Source organism: Oryctolagus cuniculus, chromosome 8 (assembly GCF_964237555.1).
Source record: "Oryctolagus cuniculus chromosome 8, mOryCun1.1, whole genome shotgun sequence".
Classification (NCBI taxonomy): domain Eukaryota; kingdom Metazoa; phylum Chordata; class Mammalia; order Lagomorpha; family Leporidae; genus Oryctolagus; species Oryctolagus cuniculus.
In genome coordinates, this window is record NC_091439.1 from 5,378,636 (window position 1) to 5,396,464 (window position 17,829).

The window sequence follows — 17,829 nt, forward strand, 5'->3', positions numbered from 1 at the left end:
CACCTACATGGTAAAAATTCCTTAAGTGCTCTATTTTATGTGACATACATCAGTGATGACTCACATAAATTAAAACTATTAAATTAATCCAAATATATTTTGGCTTATGTGACACCTTATATTGTTTCAAATTTGTTGGTAAAAACAAACTAAAGATGTTTTCAGAGCCATTAGTATTTTTTTTTTGCTTGCAAAAGGTATACTTGTTTTTTCTTAGATACTTTAAAATAATGTATAATTTTGACCTAAGAACAATAGTGCATAAAAGGTGTGATTCAATGTTCCTTATTTCATTTGTAAGAAGTATAATTTAATTTAGTTTCTTTTTGTTTTTAAAGATTTACTTATTTACTTGAAAGGTAGAGTTACAGAGAGTAAGAGGCAGAGAGAGAGAGGATCTTCCATCCGCTTGTTCACTTCCCAAATGGCTGCAATGGCAAGAGCTGGTCCTATCCGAAGCCAGGAGCCAAGATCCTCTTCTGGTTCTTCCACATGGCCACAGGGGCCAAAGCACTTGGATCATTCTCCACTGCTTTCCCAGGCACATTAGCAGGGAGATGGATCAGAAGTGGAGCAGCTAGGATTCGAACCAACACCCATATGGGGGGTGCTGGCACTGCAGGAGGTAGCTTTACCCTCTATGCCACAGAACCAGGCTCTAACTTAGTTTCGTTTCGTTTCGTTTCGTTTCATTTCATTTCATTTCATTTCATTTTTTGACAGGCAGAGTGGACAGTGAGAGAGAGACAGAGAGAAAGGTCTTCCTTTTGCCATTGGTTCACCCTCCAATGGCCGCTGCGGCCAGCGCACCATGCTGACCCGAAGGCAGGAGCCAGGTGCTTCTCCTGGTCTCCCATGGGGTGCAGGGCCCAGGGACTTGGGCCATCCTCCACTGCACTCCCTGGCCACAGCAGAGAGCTGGCCTGGAAGAGGGGCAACTGGGACAGAACCACACACCAATCGGGACTAGAACCTGGAGTGCCGGCACTGCAGGTGGAGGATTAGCCTAGTGAGCCGGGGAGCCAGCCACTCACTTAGTTTCTAGAATTGTTCTTTGGCAAGACATGATTTCAAATTATAACCATGCTTTTTCTTTTTAATATCGTAGTTTCTTTAAAAAATCTACAATTATTAAAATAAGTTAGTAAACACAAAAGTAAATATTTTCAAATTCATATACTGTTGGTTTTTTAAAATATACAAAATTCATTGGGCCTTTTAGTAAATATTTTCATAAACTGTTGATATATGACAAACCATTTTAATTACTTTTAAGTAACTATGCTAAAATACTATATTTTCTGCAGCCAAGGCTGTGGCATAGTGGGTAAAACTGCTGCCGGCAATGCCAGCATCCCATTTGGGCACCAATTCAAGACCCAGCTGCTCCACTTCCAATCCAGCTCTCTGTTACTGGTTGGGAAAGCAGTAGCACATGGCTCAACTGCTTGTGCCCCTGCACCCCTGTGGGAGACCTAGAAGAAGCTTCTGGCTCCTGGCTTTGAATCTGCCCAGCTCCGGATGCTGTGGCCATATGGGGAGTGAACCAACGGATGGAAGACCCAGAATGCTGATCCCGTTTAGTTTTTTTTTTTTTAATTTTTAAAAGATTTATTTAATTTTATTTGAAAGTCAGAGTTACACAGAGAGAGGAGAGGCAGAGGTCTTCCATCTGATGGCTCACTCCCCAATTGGCTGCAGCATCTGGCACTGCGTCGATCCGAAGCCAGGAGCCAGGAGCCAGGAGCTTCCCCCAGGTATCCCGTGCGGGTGCAGGGGCCCAAGGACTTGGGCCATCTTCTACTGCTTTCCCAGGCCATAGCAAAGAACTGGATCAGAAGTGGAGCAGCCAGGATCAGGACTGACACATATATGGGATACTGGCACTTCAGGCCAGGGTGTTAACCCTCCATGCCTGATCCTGTTTAGTTTAGAAGAAAGTAGCTAATGGTTTGTGAAACAGTGGGTTAAATGAATAGCGATTTCACCTGAAGGAACATCCCTCTGGGCCAAATGTTCTCAATAGTTCTTCACAGCAGAGGCAAGGGAATCCTAGAAGGGTGAAGGCCATAGCTTAGCATGGCCCAAGCAATTAATTATTCACTCTAATGCCAAGAGTGATTTAAGATTTAAGTGATGATACCTCACCTAATCCATAAGCTTCAAGTCAAGGGTAACTGTGTTGAAAGACTATTTGAAGACTTGGATACAGGGAGGCATGTCTTTTGGAACAATTACCAAAAAGGCTTACTACAATACATATTTATATTTATTTTCCCTATGGAGTAGTGGGTAAAAAAATTCAGGTTGCAATATATATACTTTTTTAAAAAAGATCGGATTTATTTATTTGAAAGGCAGAGTTACAGAGAGAGAGAGAGAGCCAAATAGAGAAAAGAGAGAAGATCTTTTATCTGCTAGTTCACTCCCCAAATGGCTGCAATGGCCAGAGCTGGGCTGATCTGAAGCCAGGAGCCAGGAGCTTCTTCTAGGTCTCCCATGTGGGTGCAGGGGCCAAAGCAGTTGGGTCATCTTCTACTGCTTTCCCAGGCCATAGCAGAGAGCTGGACCGGAAGTGGAGCAGTCAGGACTTGAACTGGGCCCATATGGGATGTTGGCTACACCACAGCACTGGACCCAATATTATCTGCTATACCACAATGCCAGCCCCCATGATATGATTTTCAAGTTAGATGTTTTTGAGATTGAGGCTATGCTGATTGAGATTGAGGATTCAACCTGCAGTAGAAGCTTTGGTCTGAAGGCTGTGGGATAGACCCAAGCTAGAGGGAAACAAGAGTGTCAGACTACAGAGGGACAAATTTACCAAGGGGAACTGCAAAATAGAATGCACGGAAGACCAGAAGGAATACTTAGATGGGTCATGTTAATTGGAATAAACTAGAAAAGTTAAGGGAAAAAGATGAGATGCCATCAGTGTGGTCCTAGTAGAAACAGAATTTGCAGAAGAGTATGTACAGTACATTCAAATAAAGCAGAGAAAAAAAATGTGTAAAGGGAGAGTTAGCATTTAGCCTAGTAGCTATGATACCAACTAAAATGTTCAAGTCCTGCTTTAGAGTGCTTGGGGTTGACTTCCAGCTCTGGTTCCTGATTCTACCTTCTTGCTAATGAAGATCCCAGGAGGCAGTTGTGATGACTCAGTTGGGGTCCGCCAGTTACTGTACAGGTAATGTTCTGTTGTGGTGACTGTTCCACAAAGTGGTTGACATGCATTGATTAGGTCAATGCACTCATATATATCTGGCTGATTTTTATCTGTTTGGTCCATGAGTTACGAAAAGAAAAGTATTATCTAACTTTGTGGATTTTTTTCAGTTTCTTATTTAGTTCTGTGGGTTTTGTCTCATGTTCTTTTAGATTTATTTTTTTATTTATTTGAAAGACTTACAGAGAGAAGTAGAGACAGAGAGAAAGAGAGAGAAGGGTCTTCCATCCTTTGGTTCACTTCCCAAATGGCTGTGATGGCCAGAGCTGAGCTGATCTGACACTAAGAGCCAAGAGCTTCTTTAGGGTCTCCCACATAGGTGCAGAGGCCCAAGACATGGGTTGTCTTCCACTGCTTTCCCAGGCAAATTTGCAGGAAGCTGGATGGGATGTGAAACAGCCAGGGCTCGAATGCATGCCCATATGGGATGCTGGCACTGCAAGCCAGGGCTTTAACCTGCTGCACCACAGTGCTGCCCCCTCATGTCCTTTGAAACTTTGTTTTATGAACATCGACATTTATGATTATTATATTATAATGGCACATGATCTATTTATTGTGAAGAAAAGTCTCTACATCTGTGGTAACATATTTTACATAAATATTGTTATTTTGTACAAAATATGATACACACTTGAGCTTTTTTTTTTAAAGATTTTATTTATTTATTTGAGAAGTAGAGTTACAGATAGTGAGAGGGAGAGACAGAGAGAAAGTTCCTTCTGTTGATTCACTCCCCAAATGACTGGATCGGCTGGAGCTGCACTGATCCCAAGCCAGGAGTCAGGTGCTTCTTCCTGGTCTCCCATGTGGGTGCAGGGGACCAAGCACTTGGGTTATCCTCTACTGCCTTTCCAGGCCACAGCAGAGAGCTGGATTAGAAGAGGAGTGGCTGGGACTAGAACTGGCATCCACATGGGATGTTGATGCCGCAGGCAGAGGATTAACTTACTGCCACACAGCGCCACCCCCATCAACTTGAGCTTTTTATGATTAGTGTTCATATAGTATATCTCTGTAAAATATTTATTTTTATTTAAATGGCAGATATGGAGAGAGGTCTCATCTTTGATTCAGCTTCCAAATACCTGCAATGACTGGGACTGTGCTGTGTTGAAATCATCAGCCAGCAATTCAGTTACTTGCATCATCCAGCCCCCTAGAGTCTGAATTAGCAGGAAAGTAGAGCTGGAAGCCAGAACTGTGTATCAAACCAAGATACTCCAATATGGGATGCAGTTTTCTTTACTACACTGTACATCCCACTCTGCATGGTGCATCTTCTTTTACTTTTAGTCTGTGTACCTGTATTAAAATGGATCACTTATGCATATGGATAATGAAATGTCTTGTTCTTTTAATCAAACCTGACAAGTTCTGTGTTAATCATCAGTCCATTTACATTTAATTAAAATGTGGTTGAAATTATGTCTGCTATTTTATTATTTATTTTCTGTTTATCTCATTTGATTTGTTTCTCTGTTTTTCTACCTTCTTTTGAGGTCATCAAATATTTTAAATTATTTTTAAAAACCCTTTTATTTGCATTGCTTATTTGGTACACACATGGAGAGAATTCCCATTCACTGTTTTACTTCTCCAGCTGCCTATAATGACTGCAACTGAGCCAAGCTGAAGCCAGAACCTGGGAACTCACTGAAGCTCTTCCTCCCATTTCACGTGGATGTCTGAAGACCAGTCCCTTGAGCCATTGCCACTGCCTACTGGGGTCCTCCCAAGAAGGAAGCTAGCACTATGAGTCTGAGCCCAGACCCTCAAATCTGGCACACATGCATCTTAACTGACATCTAAGCACTAGACTAAAAGCTGATACCAATAAAGTGTTTTAAATATTTCATATGGCATTCCTGTGGTATATTTAGATCTATGTTATAAATGAAACATGTTTTTCCAAAAGATATATGTGGACATTCATAGGACCTTCAAATGAGTAATTGAGATTAATAGGGTCCTTTGGATGGGCCCTTATCCAATTCAACTGCTATCTTTGGAAGAGAAACACCAAGGATGGGGCATAGGAAAGATCAACTGAGGACATAGAATTTGGCCATCTTCCAACCAAAGAAAAAGGCCTAGGAGAAACCAAGTCTGAAGAAGGTCACTCTTGAATTTTCATTCTCCAGAACTATGAAAAAATAAATTTCTGTTGTTTAATCCACTCAGTCTATAGTATTGAATTATGGCGGCCTTAGCAAGGGCATATAATGCTTTCTTTCTTTCTTTTTTATAGATTTATTTATTTACTTGGAAGTCAGAGTTACAGAGAGAAAAAGAGAGGCAGAGAGAGAGGACGTCTTCCATCTGCTGATTCACCCCCCGATTGGCCTCAATGACCGGAGCTATGCTGATTCAAAGCCAGGAGCCAGGAACTTCCTCTGGCTCTACCACATGGGTGCAGGGGTCCTAGGAATTGGGCCATCCTCACTGCTTTCCTGGATCACAAATGGAGCAGCCAGGACTTAAACCCATATGGGATGCTGGCATTGCAGGTAGCAGCTTTACCTGCTACGCCACAGTGCTGGCCCCTACCATGCTTTCTTGTATTATTTTTCTTCAATTGACACATAACCATATGATTAATTGTTCTAAGGAATTACAATATGAATAATATACCACAATATACATGAATAACACTGCACTGCATCATATGAATATAGGGTATTTTTCAAACAACAATTCCATTATGATCCCTGTACAATGTGCTATTTTTATACCAATGTGTACATACTGAATTAACACATGTGTGCCACACATGGTGTGATAGCTTTTGCTTCAAATAATGATCTCTCTCTTAAGGAAATTAATTATCTATATTCACCACTGCACATGCTTGTCATCTTTAGTGATTCTGATTTGTCGCTGTACATCCAATAAAGAATCTTCCAACATTTTTTTCAGCTTGTAGACTTCCTATAGCATTCAATAGTGTAGGTCTGCTGATGACTAATTATGTTAGTGCTTTTGTCTGGAAATTTATTCACCTCATGTTTTAATTTTTATGTATTTTTATTCATTTGGAAGGCAGACTGACAGATCTTCCATAAATTGATTCACTCTTCAAATGCACATAGCAGTCAGGTAGGGCCAGGCCAAAGCCAGGAGCGCAGGATACAATTTAGGTCTCCCTTGCAGAGATCAGGGGACCAAGTACTTGAACCATCATCTCATGCTTCCCGGAGCAGCAGTAGCGGTAGCAGTGGCAGAAGCAGGCAGGTTGGTGAAAGCATCCCAGGCAGCAACTTAATCTGCTGTGCCATAATGCTTGCCCTTATTAACCTCATATTTTGGAATGGTTTCACTCAATAAAGAATCTGGAAAGGGGGCCAGCACTGTGGCGCAGCGGGTTAAAGCCCTGGCCTGAAGCTCCGGCATCCCATATGGGTGCTGGTTTTAGTCCCGGCCACTCCTCTTCCAATCCAGCTTCCTTCTATGGCATAGGAAAGCAGTAGAAGATGGCCCAAGTCCTTGGGCCCCTGCACCCATGTGGGAGACCTGGAAGAAGCTCCTGGCTCCTGGCTTTGGATTGACCCAGCTCTGGCCATTGCAGCTATTTGGGGAGTGAACTGGTGGATGGAAAACTCTCTCTCTTTCTCTTTCTCTCTCACTCTCTGCCTCTGCCTCTCTATAACTCTTCCTTTCAAATAAATAAATATATCTTAAAAACATACCAGCTTTGCAGCTAACTTTGTGGTCCAGGGGTTAAGCTGCTAACTGCCACGCCGGCATCCCATATGAGCTTCAGTTTGAGTCCCAGCTGCTCTGCTTCTGACCCAGCTTCCTGCTGATGCACCTGGAAAAGAGCAGAAGATGGCCCCTGTGCTCATGTGGAAGACCCAGATGGAGTTTCAGGCTCCTGGCCTAAGCTTGGACCAGCCCTGATCTTTGTGGCCACTTGGAAAGTGAAGCAGCAGATGGAAGATCTATCTGTCTCCCTGTGTCTGTGCAAGAGGATGAAGGAGGCCGGGCCTCAGGGGTTGCTGCTGTGGGTGAGATTACACCCCACACTCAAGACTGACCAGTCACACAGCCACACCATGGTGAGCCCACCAGCTTGCAGCCAAACTACTGCTTGCCTTGAGTCCTCTGTACCCATAATGTGTTATCACTGCCCACCCCTATCTTCCCACAAGCATTGAAAGTGTGTGTCTCCATTATGACTGAAGTCTTTGCAAGGTGACTCAAGTTCTGCCCAGAGCACCAAGGCATTGGGGACAGAGGAGCAGAAACTGCTTTCATGATGCTCCTGCTCCACCTGTTGTACAGGCTAGCCCTCAACCAGACCCACACCCTTCCTCCCTCCCTCCTTCCCTCCCTCCCTTGCTAGGGAGGGTAGCAGTTTTAGAATACTGACTGCTTGTCCCCCCCCAAGGCTGTGGGAGGAGCTGTCAGAATACCAAAGCAACTGCCCCACCCACCCTTCACTGGGCAGATGATTCTGTCTGTACATTGGGGGACACATGACATTTTGCCAGGACATTTGTGGACACCATGGAAAACAAAACCACCTGGGGCCCTGCTACTCTCACGTGAGAATGCACAAGAACAAGCCAAGATTAAGGGGTGGAGGAAAAGCAGTGGCATTTTAAGAAAAGTGGTGAGAAAAGAGGTGATCCATGGGCAGAGAAGTGAAAGAAGGGAGGGGAGCATTGCAGGTGGCGGGAACAGCACACTCTGAGTTCCCACTAAAGAAAGATTAGTGAAAGCAGGTGCATGATTCGAACATGTTTTGCTTTCGATTCATCCCAGAAGAGGGCAGGGAGGACAGGAAGAAGCTGATGTGGAATTGAGTAAAGTGTGTCATCTACTCTTTATCAGGCTAACAGCTTTTTGTAGAAGGGCCCACAATCTGGAGCAAAGTCCATCTGTTTTATAGCATGTTTCCAGAATCAGCTATAAACAACTGGATGTGTGACTAGCTGGTGGGAATCCTTGCATTCTGTCAGTGTAGCCTCAGCCCCACAATACAGCAAGGTAGAAAAGAAATCAGAACCTCTGAGCCTTGTCTTCCCCCCAAACCCACCCTGGGGGGTAATGAAGAATTACTGGAGGAGATTGTTTCACTGTGTGTAAGGGAGGGAGAGAGGAGAGTGGGTGCAGGTTAGGGGGAGGGAGTCTCAAACTCTCACCTGAAATGCAGGTCTGTCATTCAGGATCTTCCTGGTGTTATACAGGTGATGCTTAAATTCATTTCGTGATTTGGTCAAGGTCAAGTTTTCATTTTCATTTCTTTCTTTCATACAAGCACATCCTAACATATCCTCACCCCCCAGTAACTCAGGGTTGCCATACTAGCTGTTTCCAAAATGTTCATGAAAAATGCAAAAACATATGCATGGATTTCGAATTTTTCCCCTAAAATAAATGTAGTTTTCAGCTCCATTTCCCATGAACGTGAGTGACACTTGTATTTCAGCATTTCAGTTACATGTGACTTCCCACTTACCTTGCTTTTTCATGATCCTCTACATTGAAGGTGAAGGCAGGAATGGTTTCTGTTTGTCTTGTAGTCCTAGAATGGGTTTCTGTTTGTTTTGTAGTCCTAATCCTTCTTCAGTGCCTGTTAACAACTGAATAAGTGACTTGTAAAAGTGTTCTGTGCCTAAGTGCTCCTTTACCTTGTACTTACAGAAAGTGACCTAGCCCGAGGCTCTGACACCCAAATGAGGTGTTTCTACAAATGAGATATTTCTCCTTGAATGGAGAGGGAAGAAAATAAAGCGTTCAATTATGCCTTCAAATAAAACCTCATTTGAGACTCACTCAATCTTCCCAACAAACTGCACCCACACCCCCCTATCACTCTCTGCACGACACAAGACTTCTGCCAGGGAGTCTCCATTAAGCAAGTCTGAGCATGCGCAAGTAAGAGTTGCTCTGCACAGGTCAAAGCATATATAGACAAAGCTTAGCTGGGGACAGTGCTGACTAGAAGACTGGGTGCTTGACCGTAACATGTGGAGAGAATGGCTCAAGACCTGACTCAAACAGGATTCTAACTCCTGTCCAGCTGGCCTTCCCAGGTTACACGGACTCTGACAAGAAGGTGAACCAGCAGCTCCACCTGCTGGCCAGTGTGACCCGTAGGTGGAGAGTCCAGGAGGGTAGGTGCATGAATTTCACAGGTCCTGAGCACCTTTGCCTTTTGAGTGGCAAATGCTCCTACCGCCTTCCTCCCCCACTAGCATGAAGGCCTTGCATGCCAGTGGATTCCACGGAGCTGCCAAGTTTGCTTGAACTGTGTGATAGATGCCTCCTGATAGTACAAGTCTCGTGCCTGCTGGACTTCTCTCCCCATCTGTAAAAGCAGGAAGATGGAATTATATCTAACAGAGGTCCTCTCCAACTTTAATATAAAGAGGGTAAAAATTAAGAATCAGAAGAGACTGAGAGGAAACATATGGAATTTGAACGGTGGAGACCTGGTAGGCTGTTTGACGTGTGGTTCTAGTTATTGGTTGGAGAAGATCAAGTTCCCCATTCAAGTTCTCCCTTTCTCTGAATCCCATGGCCTCCGAGAAGTTCAAATGGTCAGAACTTCCTACACAGAGATCCCATCATCATTTTTTTCCTATAGGGAACAAATATAAAGTGTTTCATTTAACTCATAATTACTAGCAATACACATTTCAGGCCCAAGCGTGGGGCCCTTTGGGCTTGATTCATGAACCAAGTAACTTCTTTATTTTTGAAAGATTTATTTATTTATTTGAAAGTCAGAGTTACACAGAGAAAGGAAAGGCAGAGAGAAAGAGAGAGAGAGAGAGAGAGAGAGAGAGAGAGAGAGGTCTTTCATCTGCTGGTTCACTCCCCAAATGGCTGCAACAGCTGAAGCTGCGCCAATCTGAAGCCAGGAGCTTCTTCCAGGTCTCCCATGTAGGACTTGGGCCATCTTCCACTGCTTTCCCTGGCCATAGCAGAGAGCTGGATTGGAAGTGGAGCAGCCAGGACTAGAACCGGTACCCATATGGGATGCTGGTGCTTCAGGCCAGGGTGTTAACCCACTGTGCCACAGTGCCGGCCCCTCAAGTAACTTTTCTAAAGATTCCTATTCTCCAGAAGAAAACCCAAACCTATATCATACAAGTTAAATTCCTAGAAGAAAATTCAGATTTAAATCTGCCTTAGGCTTCCCATTACATCTATCAGATTAAGAAATTAAGACTAGCACAATACAAGGTTCTTAGAGGAGCAGTTGATTACATGCAGTTTCTACTAATAGGGATAAGTAATGAAATGGCCATAAAAAGCCAGTTGAGGAGGTAAGGATGGTTAGGGATTGTTAGATATAAAATCTTGAGTCTCTGTTTATAAAATGAAGTCTTTCCAGTGAACAGGATGTTGCGATGTGTCTGGTAAATTCTCCAGTGGGGAACACTTGGGTGTGTTGAATTAGATTCCAGGCAGCTAATACTTGGGAATACTTTCACAGGAGACCAAAGGTGGGTGTATCACTGGTGGTGCCCAGCTTGCCCCTTGATCCTTCTTCACTGTGGGAGCAAGGAATTACAGCTTGGAGAGACAAAAGTAGGAGTAGGACAGCAGAGGTTTTTCAAGTTTGTTCAAGGAAAGAACGGGCTGTTGTGAGAAAGTGCGGCACTCACTCTATTCCTGGTCTCCGGCTTCATCCCTAATGTGAGAGAGCATTGACTGGTGATGTGGCCATGATGCTCACGATTTGCATTTTTTTCTCTGACTGTGTTGCTTTATTTATTTATTATTATTTTTATTTTTCCCCCAAGAAACCTTTTAGCCAAGGAATACAAACCTCATGCATTTCACAAGCCAACCTTAGGAACACAGTGATTCTTCCCCCCACACCCACACTCCCACGTATTCTCCCACCTCTCCTTCCCTTCCCTCTCCCATTCCCGGTCCCATTCTCTTTGAGGACAGAGGTCCTGCATGGGAAGTTAGTGCCATGACTCTTGTTGCTAGTTTAACAGTTAACACTCTTACGTATGATATCAGTGATCACCCAAGGCTCTCAACATGAGCTGCCTAGGCTATGGAAGTCTTTTGGATCCAAAATCCTTCAGGAATTGGCAAGTATTTCTGGGGCTCAAGCTAGAAATAGGGCCTTCAGAGTAGAAAGATGGGACTGAGAGGAACATTCCCAATGGGGCCTGTGGATGTCCACTGAGCTAGCCTGGACACAAGCCCTGGAAATCTGGTGGAAGGCTGAAGGTCTAAAGAGACCAAGACAGCCTGTCCGAAGAAGGTAGAATATGGTTGGACATCACTTATACAAGAGTTTGAGCTTGATTTTGGACACTTTTATGCATTTTGTGTATCAGCAAAGGCAGACTTGCAATGGCAAAGTTGGGAGAGAGTAACAAGAGAAACCTAATCCATTCTGTGCAGGAGAGGAGGGTAGGGTTCTGTGATGCTGAGACCCAGGGGTATCTTCTTATGCCTGCTCTGTCTCCCAGTTACAGAGTCCTCACCTTGCCTCCTCAGGACACATGCTCCCCTCACAGTGGTTCTTCAGGTCAAGGTGATCTTGATTTGGGAATGTTTTAACTGATGGAAAAGCACAGATTGATTTTTTTAAATTATTATCCAAGTAATAAGCCTACCACTTCTCATTATGCTTGGCAGCCTATTTGAATGCAGTCCACAAGACACAGATATGAATAGTCTAGAAAATATCTGAACCAAAATCAAATATTCTTCCAAATGAAGTTGAACTTATTGTTGTTTGGACTCACGTTATTGGATTCATGTACACGATCATTTTTATGTTTTCATACACTGCTCCATTGGCCTGATGAGGTGGTTCCAGTTTTAGAGAGAGAAATAGATTCAGAATGATTTTCCCAAGGTTGCAAAACCATACGCTTGCTCCCATCACAGGTTCCATGGACTGGATTCCTTCTATGGGTGTGACTAAAGCAGTAACCTGGGAAGCAAAGAGGACTTCATAGCAGCCTAAGCATCTGTAGGCACCTCCTTAGGCAAGAGCTAGTGAAACTGAATCCTGGTCTGCAGCTATATTCCATGTCACCAACTACAGTAGCCACCTACTTTATTTTAAACAAGCCTTAGACAAATCATTTTTCTGAGCTTCTGTATCTATGAAGTGTGTTCACCTGACCTCTTAACTTGACAAGAAAATGAGAGCCTAAGGAAAGCATTATTTATGAATTTTAAGCAAAAGTGGACACTAACTTTGCAGGGAAGTTTATCTGGGCTAGGAAGTGGCAAGGAACTAACATACAAACAGTCACTGTGCTGCAGAAACTTGACATTTATCCTAAAAGGTAAAGAGATCATTCCCCTTGTATAATGGAAAGGCAAGTTCCAAGTGATTACTTGCTCAAAATTGGTGTCAGAGGCAAGATTCCAACCTAGAACTGACTAGTACCAGGCCAGGTACCCAGAGATTTGAAAGCTGAGATTACACCATAACCAACCTAAGTTACATGGAGCCCGAACTGAAACATCCCCAGATATCCCACTAAAAAACTGGAGGACTTCCTCCAATTTAAATATCAGTCATTTCACTAAGCAATTACCACCTGCCGCACACTGCAATGAAGTTAAAACAGCACACAATGAAAGATACAAGCAATTCTGTTCCGAATGTTTCAGCTTCTTTTTACTAAGGTCAGTCCACTTGTAAAGAGGTTAACAAGCCCTGTGGGAAAAGAGAATTGAAGTTAGAGAACACACACTGAGTGAGACGGCTGAGCCACTCAGAAGTTAGCTGACTTCACAGAGGGAGATAAGTCTTAAGAGAAACTCCACACAGCTCCTACAACAGCAGCCCACCATAGGGCTGAGCTCCTTGTGGCAGTCCAGCAAAAACTCATGCCTTGATGACTATTTCATGCATATTTCACATCATTCAACCCTTAATTATTAAAATCCGAAGCTGAAGGTAAAAATCAAAGCTAAAGACAAAAGAGTGCTTTCCATTCTAGATCATTTGCTTCGCTAATGATCTAGACAATTAAAATAGGGTACAGGGACAGGCATTTGGGTTTGCAGTTAAGCTACCTGTTAGGATGCACATGTCCCATACTGAACTATCTGGGTCTGATTCCTGGTTCAGGCTCCTGATTCAGCTTCCTGCTAATATGGATCATGAGAGGCAACAAGTCTCAAGTTGTTGGGTTCCTGCCACCCACATGAGAGACCTGAACTGAGTTTTGTCTCCTTGTACTAACAGCTGCCAGCTGTTGTGGGCATGCGGGGATTGACCAGTGGATGGGGTGTGTGTGTGTGTATGTTTGTTATGAGGCTTTCAGTTAATTCCCAAAATGAGATTTTTTCTCAATTGAGGGAAACTAGGTAATTGGAGTCAATGAGAACAGAATCCAAATACAGATAAGAGATAGCTGGACACAAGTGAATTGAGAAAGACTGTGAATGTAGTAGAAGCCCAAGAGAATTCGATAATCTTAATGTTGACCAGCTAGATATTAACCAATGTTACTGTGGGCAAAGATTGACCATTACTCCTGGTCTTTTCTTTCATCTGAAAAGTGACAGCTGGAAAGAGATGCAACTTAACTCTTTAACATCTGTAAAATATTTTCATGGACAGGCTGTTTAATGACCATTCTCAATATGTATTCCACAAAAAAAAGGGGTGTGTGTGAAATCAATTTGGGAAAGTGGTTTGGAGCAGATGAAATGTGTTGCTTTCCTGCCAGACCAAGAGTGTTGAACATGCTAACATGCTGCATAATTACCAAAGTGGCTCCGGGCTGCACACTTCTTTGAGTACTGCTCAGAAACTGGTGTCACTTAGCAACTTTGAGAAATGTGTCAGGTTCTCATGCAAGGGTACGTCAAAATATTAGTGGGAAATGGAATTAGGAGATAAGTTTATTTGGGGGCCAAGAAATTTTGAAATCCATGCATACATGGTGGTCTTCAAAAAGCTCATGGGAAAGGAATATTATGAAAAAGCTGTGTCTGGGTTTTTATTTATTTTTTAAAGTATTCCCAGAACGTGAACAAGTTAGGGAGAAGGTCTATTGGGCTTGGACACTGCCAATGCAAACACTAGGATGCCCAAGATTTTATCCTAAAAACATGCTGAGAAGGGTCAGCTGAACCAGATCTCTAATGAGCTGATGGAAGAAGGCTCACCTGGTATCTCCCAGTTCACTGCCAAGATGAACATTTTCTTTATTTATAGGCAGTTCTTCAACACAGAGAAGGGCTCCCCACGTCCTGCTGTCACACAAGAGCAGCCTCATCTGCAGCCAACAACAGAGCCCATAGGCCACTGGAACCCCCATTGCTCCAGGACTTCTTCCAAGAATGTAGGGTCTCACTTTTCAGGAGACTCAGACTTTGCAACCCTAAGGAAGAGTCAAGTTCTTGTAAGCTGTTACCAAAATAGTGACCCACGCTGAGGGTACAATTTAGAGTTTGATGACCCAATAAGCACATTATTTTCTACCAAGCTGTACAGGTTTTAGTTATACATTTAAAGATAATCCAGTTTTAGGTTTAAGCTCCAGAAAAGCAAGGGGCTTATGTCTTCTGTGAGAGAGCATGTGACTTTACTGTCTTCCACGCATATTAAAAACACCCTACCATTGTAGTGGCCAGGTCCCAAGAACAGCAAGAGATCCAGCAAATCCGGCTCCAGCAGGACACTTGACCTTGTACTTCTCATCAAATTGTAGCTGCAGAACCTGTGTTTCATGTGCAAGGGAAGTTTGGTTCCATAACTTTCACTTGTAGAGGTAGAAACAAATTCTAAACATGACAAAAAGCTATTAATCACATTATTTTGGACGGGTTTGATCTTTAAATCCCAAGCCCAGTCTCAGAGATGGGAACTGAGTTGGAAGTAAGTGAACTGCCGGAGCTTTAACTGTGACAGTTAAGAGTTAGAGGGGCCGGTGCTGTCATGGAGCAAGTTAACAAGGTGCCTGCAGTGCCCGCATCCCATGTGGACTGGGTTGGAGTCCCGGCTGCTCCACTTCCGGTCCATCTCGCTGCAATGGAAGATGGCCCAACTGCTTGGGCCCCTGCAGTCACGTGGAAGACCCGGATGAAGCTCTTGGCTCCTGGCTTCCCATCGGCCCAGCTGTGGCTGCTGGGCACTAGGGTGTGGAGGAGCTCCCTTTCCACCTGCCGAACACGCAGGGAGTGAAAAACACCGAGCACACCTGCAGGCTGGGAAAGTGGCAAGAAGAAGGGCTGGGGCACCCACTCCTTCCACATCCAGGGCGTCCCCTACAGGACCGCCAGCCGCGCGAGGGCAGAATGCGCATGGGCTGGCCCTCAGGGACCCCAAGTTCTCCGCCTACCGGCCCCACAGCACCTGGTAGCCCGCGCCCCCCTGCGCCTTGCAGAGCCAGGTGTGTGGCCTCTCTGCAGCGCTGCTCTGCCCGCCTGCGCGGGAGTCCCTGACGCTGCCCGCACACAGGGCCTGGGGGATGACAAGGCACCAGGGACCCCGCGCTCGGTGCCGGCGCCCAGGATGGAGCTGCGCTCTCCAGAGCAAAGCGCGGGCTGCGTGGAGCCAAGGGACGCGCTTTGTTCCCTGCCGGGGTGCGGACATGGGGTAGGGGGTAGGGATCATTGGTGTCTCGGGCTCTTGGTGAAGACCTGAAGGGCAAGGGGCTCTGGCTGCTCTGGACAGCTCCTCAGCTCCTTAGCGGGGAGGAGTGGCTGGACCCTGAGGCCCCTGCCATGACGGAGCGCACTCAGCCGAGGTTCAGCCATCCTGGCCCTTGTCACACTCAGGGATGAGGAAGGGTGATCAGCGACCCTGGATGTACTCCCTGCATATCTTAGCAGGCAGACTCTGCTTTCCCAGGTGTGGGCGGGAGTGGAGGTTCTGTGTTCATCAGAGACCTAAGGCTTCCAGGCCTTCTTTGAGGGTCCTCCGGCCGCTGTGGCAAGCAAGGGCTTGGTGACTCCACAGCCAGGGCAGCACCGTGACTACGGGGCTCCCGGCTTCCACGGGCACTCAGGCATAGTGAGGGCATCACTGACCCTGAGTTTAGGGGAGCAACTCTGGAGACATCAGCCCTCTGGTTGGTGAGCGGCAATGCAAAGCGAACTCTGCAAGGGCCTGAAGGTCATTGTCACTGCAGTCTGTAGGAGGCTCTTCAGCGATCCACAGCACAGGCACTGTGACCTTGAACTTGATGGAATAACTCAACCAGAGCTAGCAGGATCCCCACTGGGCTACCACCTGACAGCGCCAGAAGAGCTTAGAGGACACCAGTCCAAAGCCACTGTTTAGGAGAGAGAGAGAGAGCGAGAGAGAGAGAGAGTTAGACGGCAGCAGGTTCTTGCATCTGGTTGAATGGCAAGAGATGACTGACAAATCTCTTGGGAACGATGGAGATGGGAAACCACTATTTTGCAAACATCATTGGTAATGATTATGTCAAACAAGATGCATCAATGTGTAAATCTGGGAGAAAACTTGGCATATACGTGCATGTTAACAAGATAAACCACTACAGACTGCTTATCCATTGCAAGGGAAAAAAACAGAACCATCATGCTAGAGAAATCAAATGATCAACATTAACATTCCCAGGGGAGGACAGAGATTTTTTTTTTTTTTTTCCCCCAGCGCCTCCAGTGGGATAACCCGAGGCAAACACTCCTTGATGAGCTTGAGTGAGAAGGCCTGTGCTGAATCACACAGAATCAAACAACATCCAACTGTAAAGATGGCAGGGGAGCTGTATTCTCAAAGAATGTGTATGTGCTAGCAGACTAAGAAAGGCTGTGTGGGGCCGGCGCTGTGGCACAGCGGGTTAAAGCCCTGGCCTGAAGCACTGGCATCCCATAGAGGCACCAGTCCTAAGTCCTGGCTGCTCCTCTTCTGATCCAATTCTCTGCTACTGCCTGGGAAATCAGTAAAAGATGGCCCAAGTCCTTGGGCCCCTGCACCCGCGTGGGAGACCCGGAAGAAGCTCCTGGCTTCACATTGGCCCAGCTCCAGCCGTTGCAGCCACCTGGGGAGTGAACCAGTGGATGGAAGATATCTCTCTCTGTCTCTACCTCTCTCTATAACTCTTCCAAATAAATAAAATAAATCTTTTTTTTTTTTTTTTTTGGACAGGCAGAGTGGACAGTGAGAGAGAGACAGAGAGAAAGGTCTTCCTTTTGCCGTTGATTCACCCTCCAATGGCTGCTGCGGCCGGCGCACCATGCTGATCCAAAGGCAGGAGCCAGGTGCTTTTCCTGGTCTCCCATGGGGTGCAGGGCCCAAGCACTTGGGCCATCCTCCACTGCACTCCCTGGCCACAGCAGAGAGCTGGCCTGGAAGAGGGGCAATCGGGACAGAATCCGATACCCCGACCAGGACTAGAACCTAGTGACGCGCGGCTAATAAAATAAATCTTAAAGAGAAAGAAAGGCTGTGTATGGTTCCTGATTACAGAAGGCTGGAAACATACAACTAAGGCAGGAGAACTTGGGAACATGAGAAGACATCAGTAGGCCAAGAACAAAATATTAATATGGATCATAGATTAAAATACTCTACCAGTATAGACTTAGGAAACTGATGACCGCACTGTGACTATGTAAGAGAATGTCACTCTTCCTAGGAAGTTCACACTGAAGTGTTGAGGGATACGACAATT

General features: G+C 45.1%; 1 long non-coding RNA gene across 2 annotated transcripts; it reads right to left on the reverse strand.

Moving 5' to 3' along the window:
- Positions 1-7,672: 7,672 nt before the first annotated feature.
- Positions 7,673-17,276, reverse strand: LOC127488482 (uncharacterized). 2 transcript variants are annotated; one of them, XR_011378010.1, is made up of 5 exons: positions 14,804-17,276; positions 14,351-14,565; positions 11,959-12,887; positions 9,670-9,818; positions 7,673-9,545 (listed from the first exon to the last, which is right to left on the reverse strand). It is a non-coding gene; the product is annotated as an uncharacterized lncRNA (long non-coding RNA). The 2 variants fall into 2 exon arrangements; XR_011378009.1 differs by having other exon boundaries at positions 7,674-9,545; positions 14,351-17,276.
- Positions 17,277-17,829: the final 553 nt, after the last annotated feature.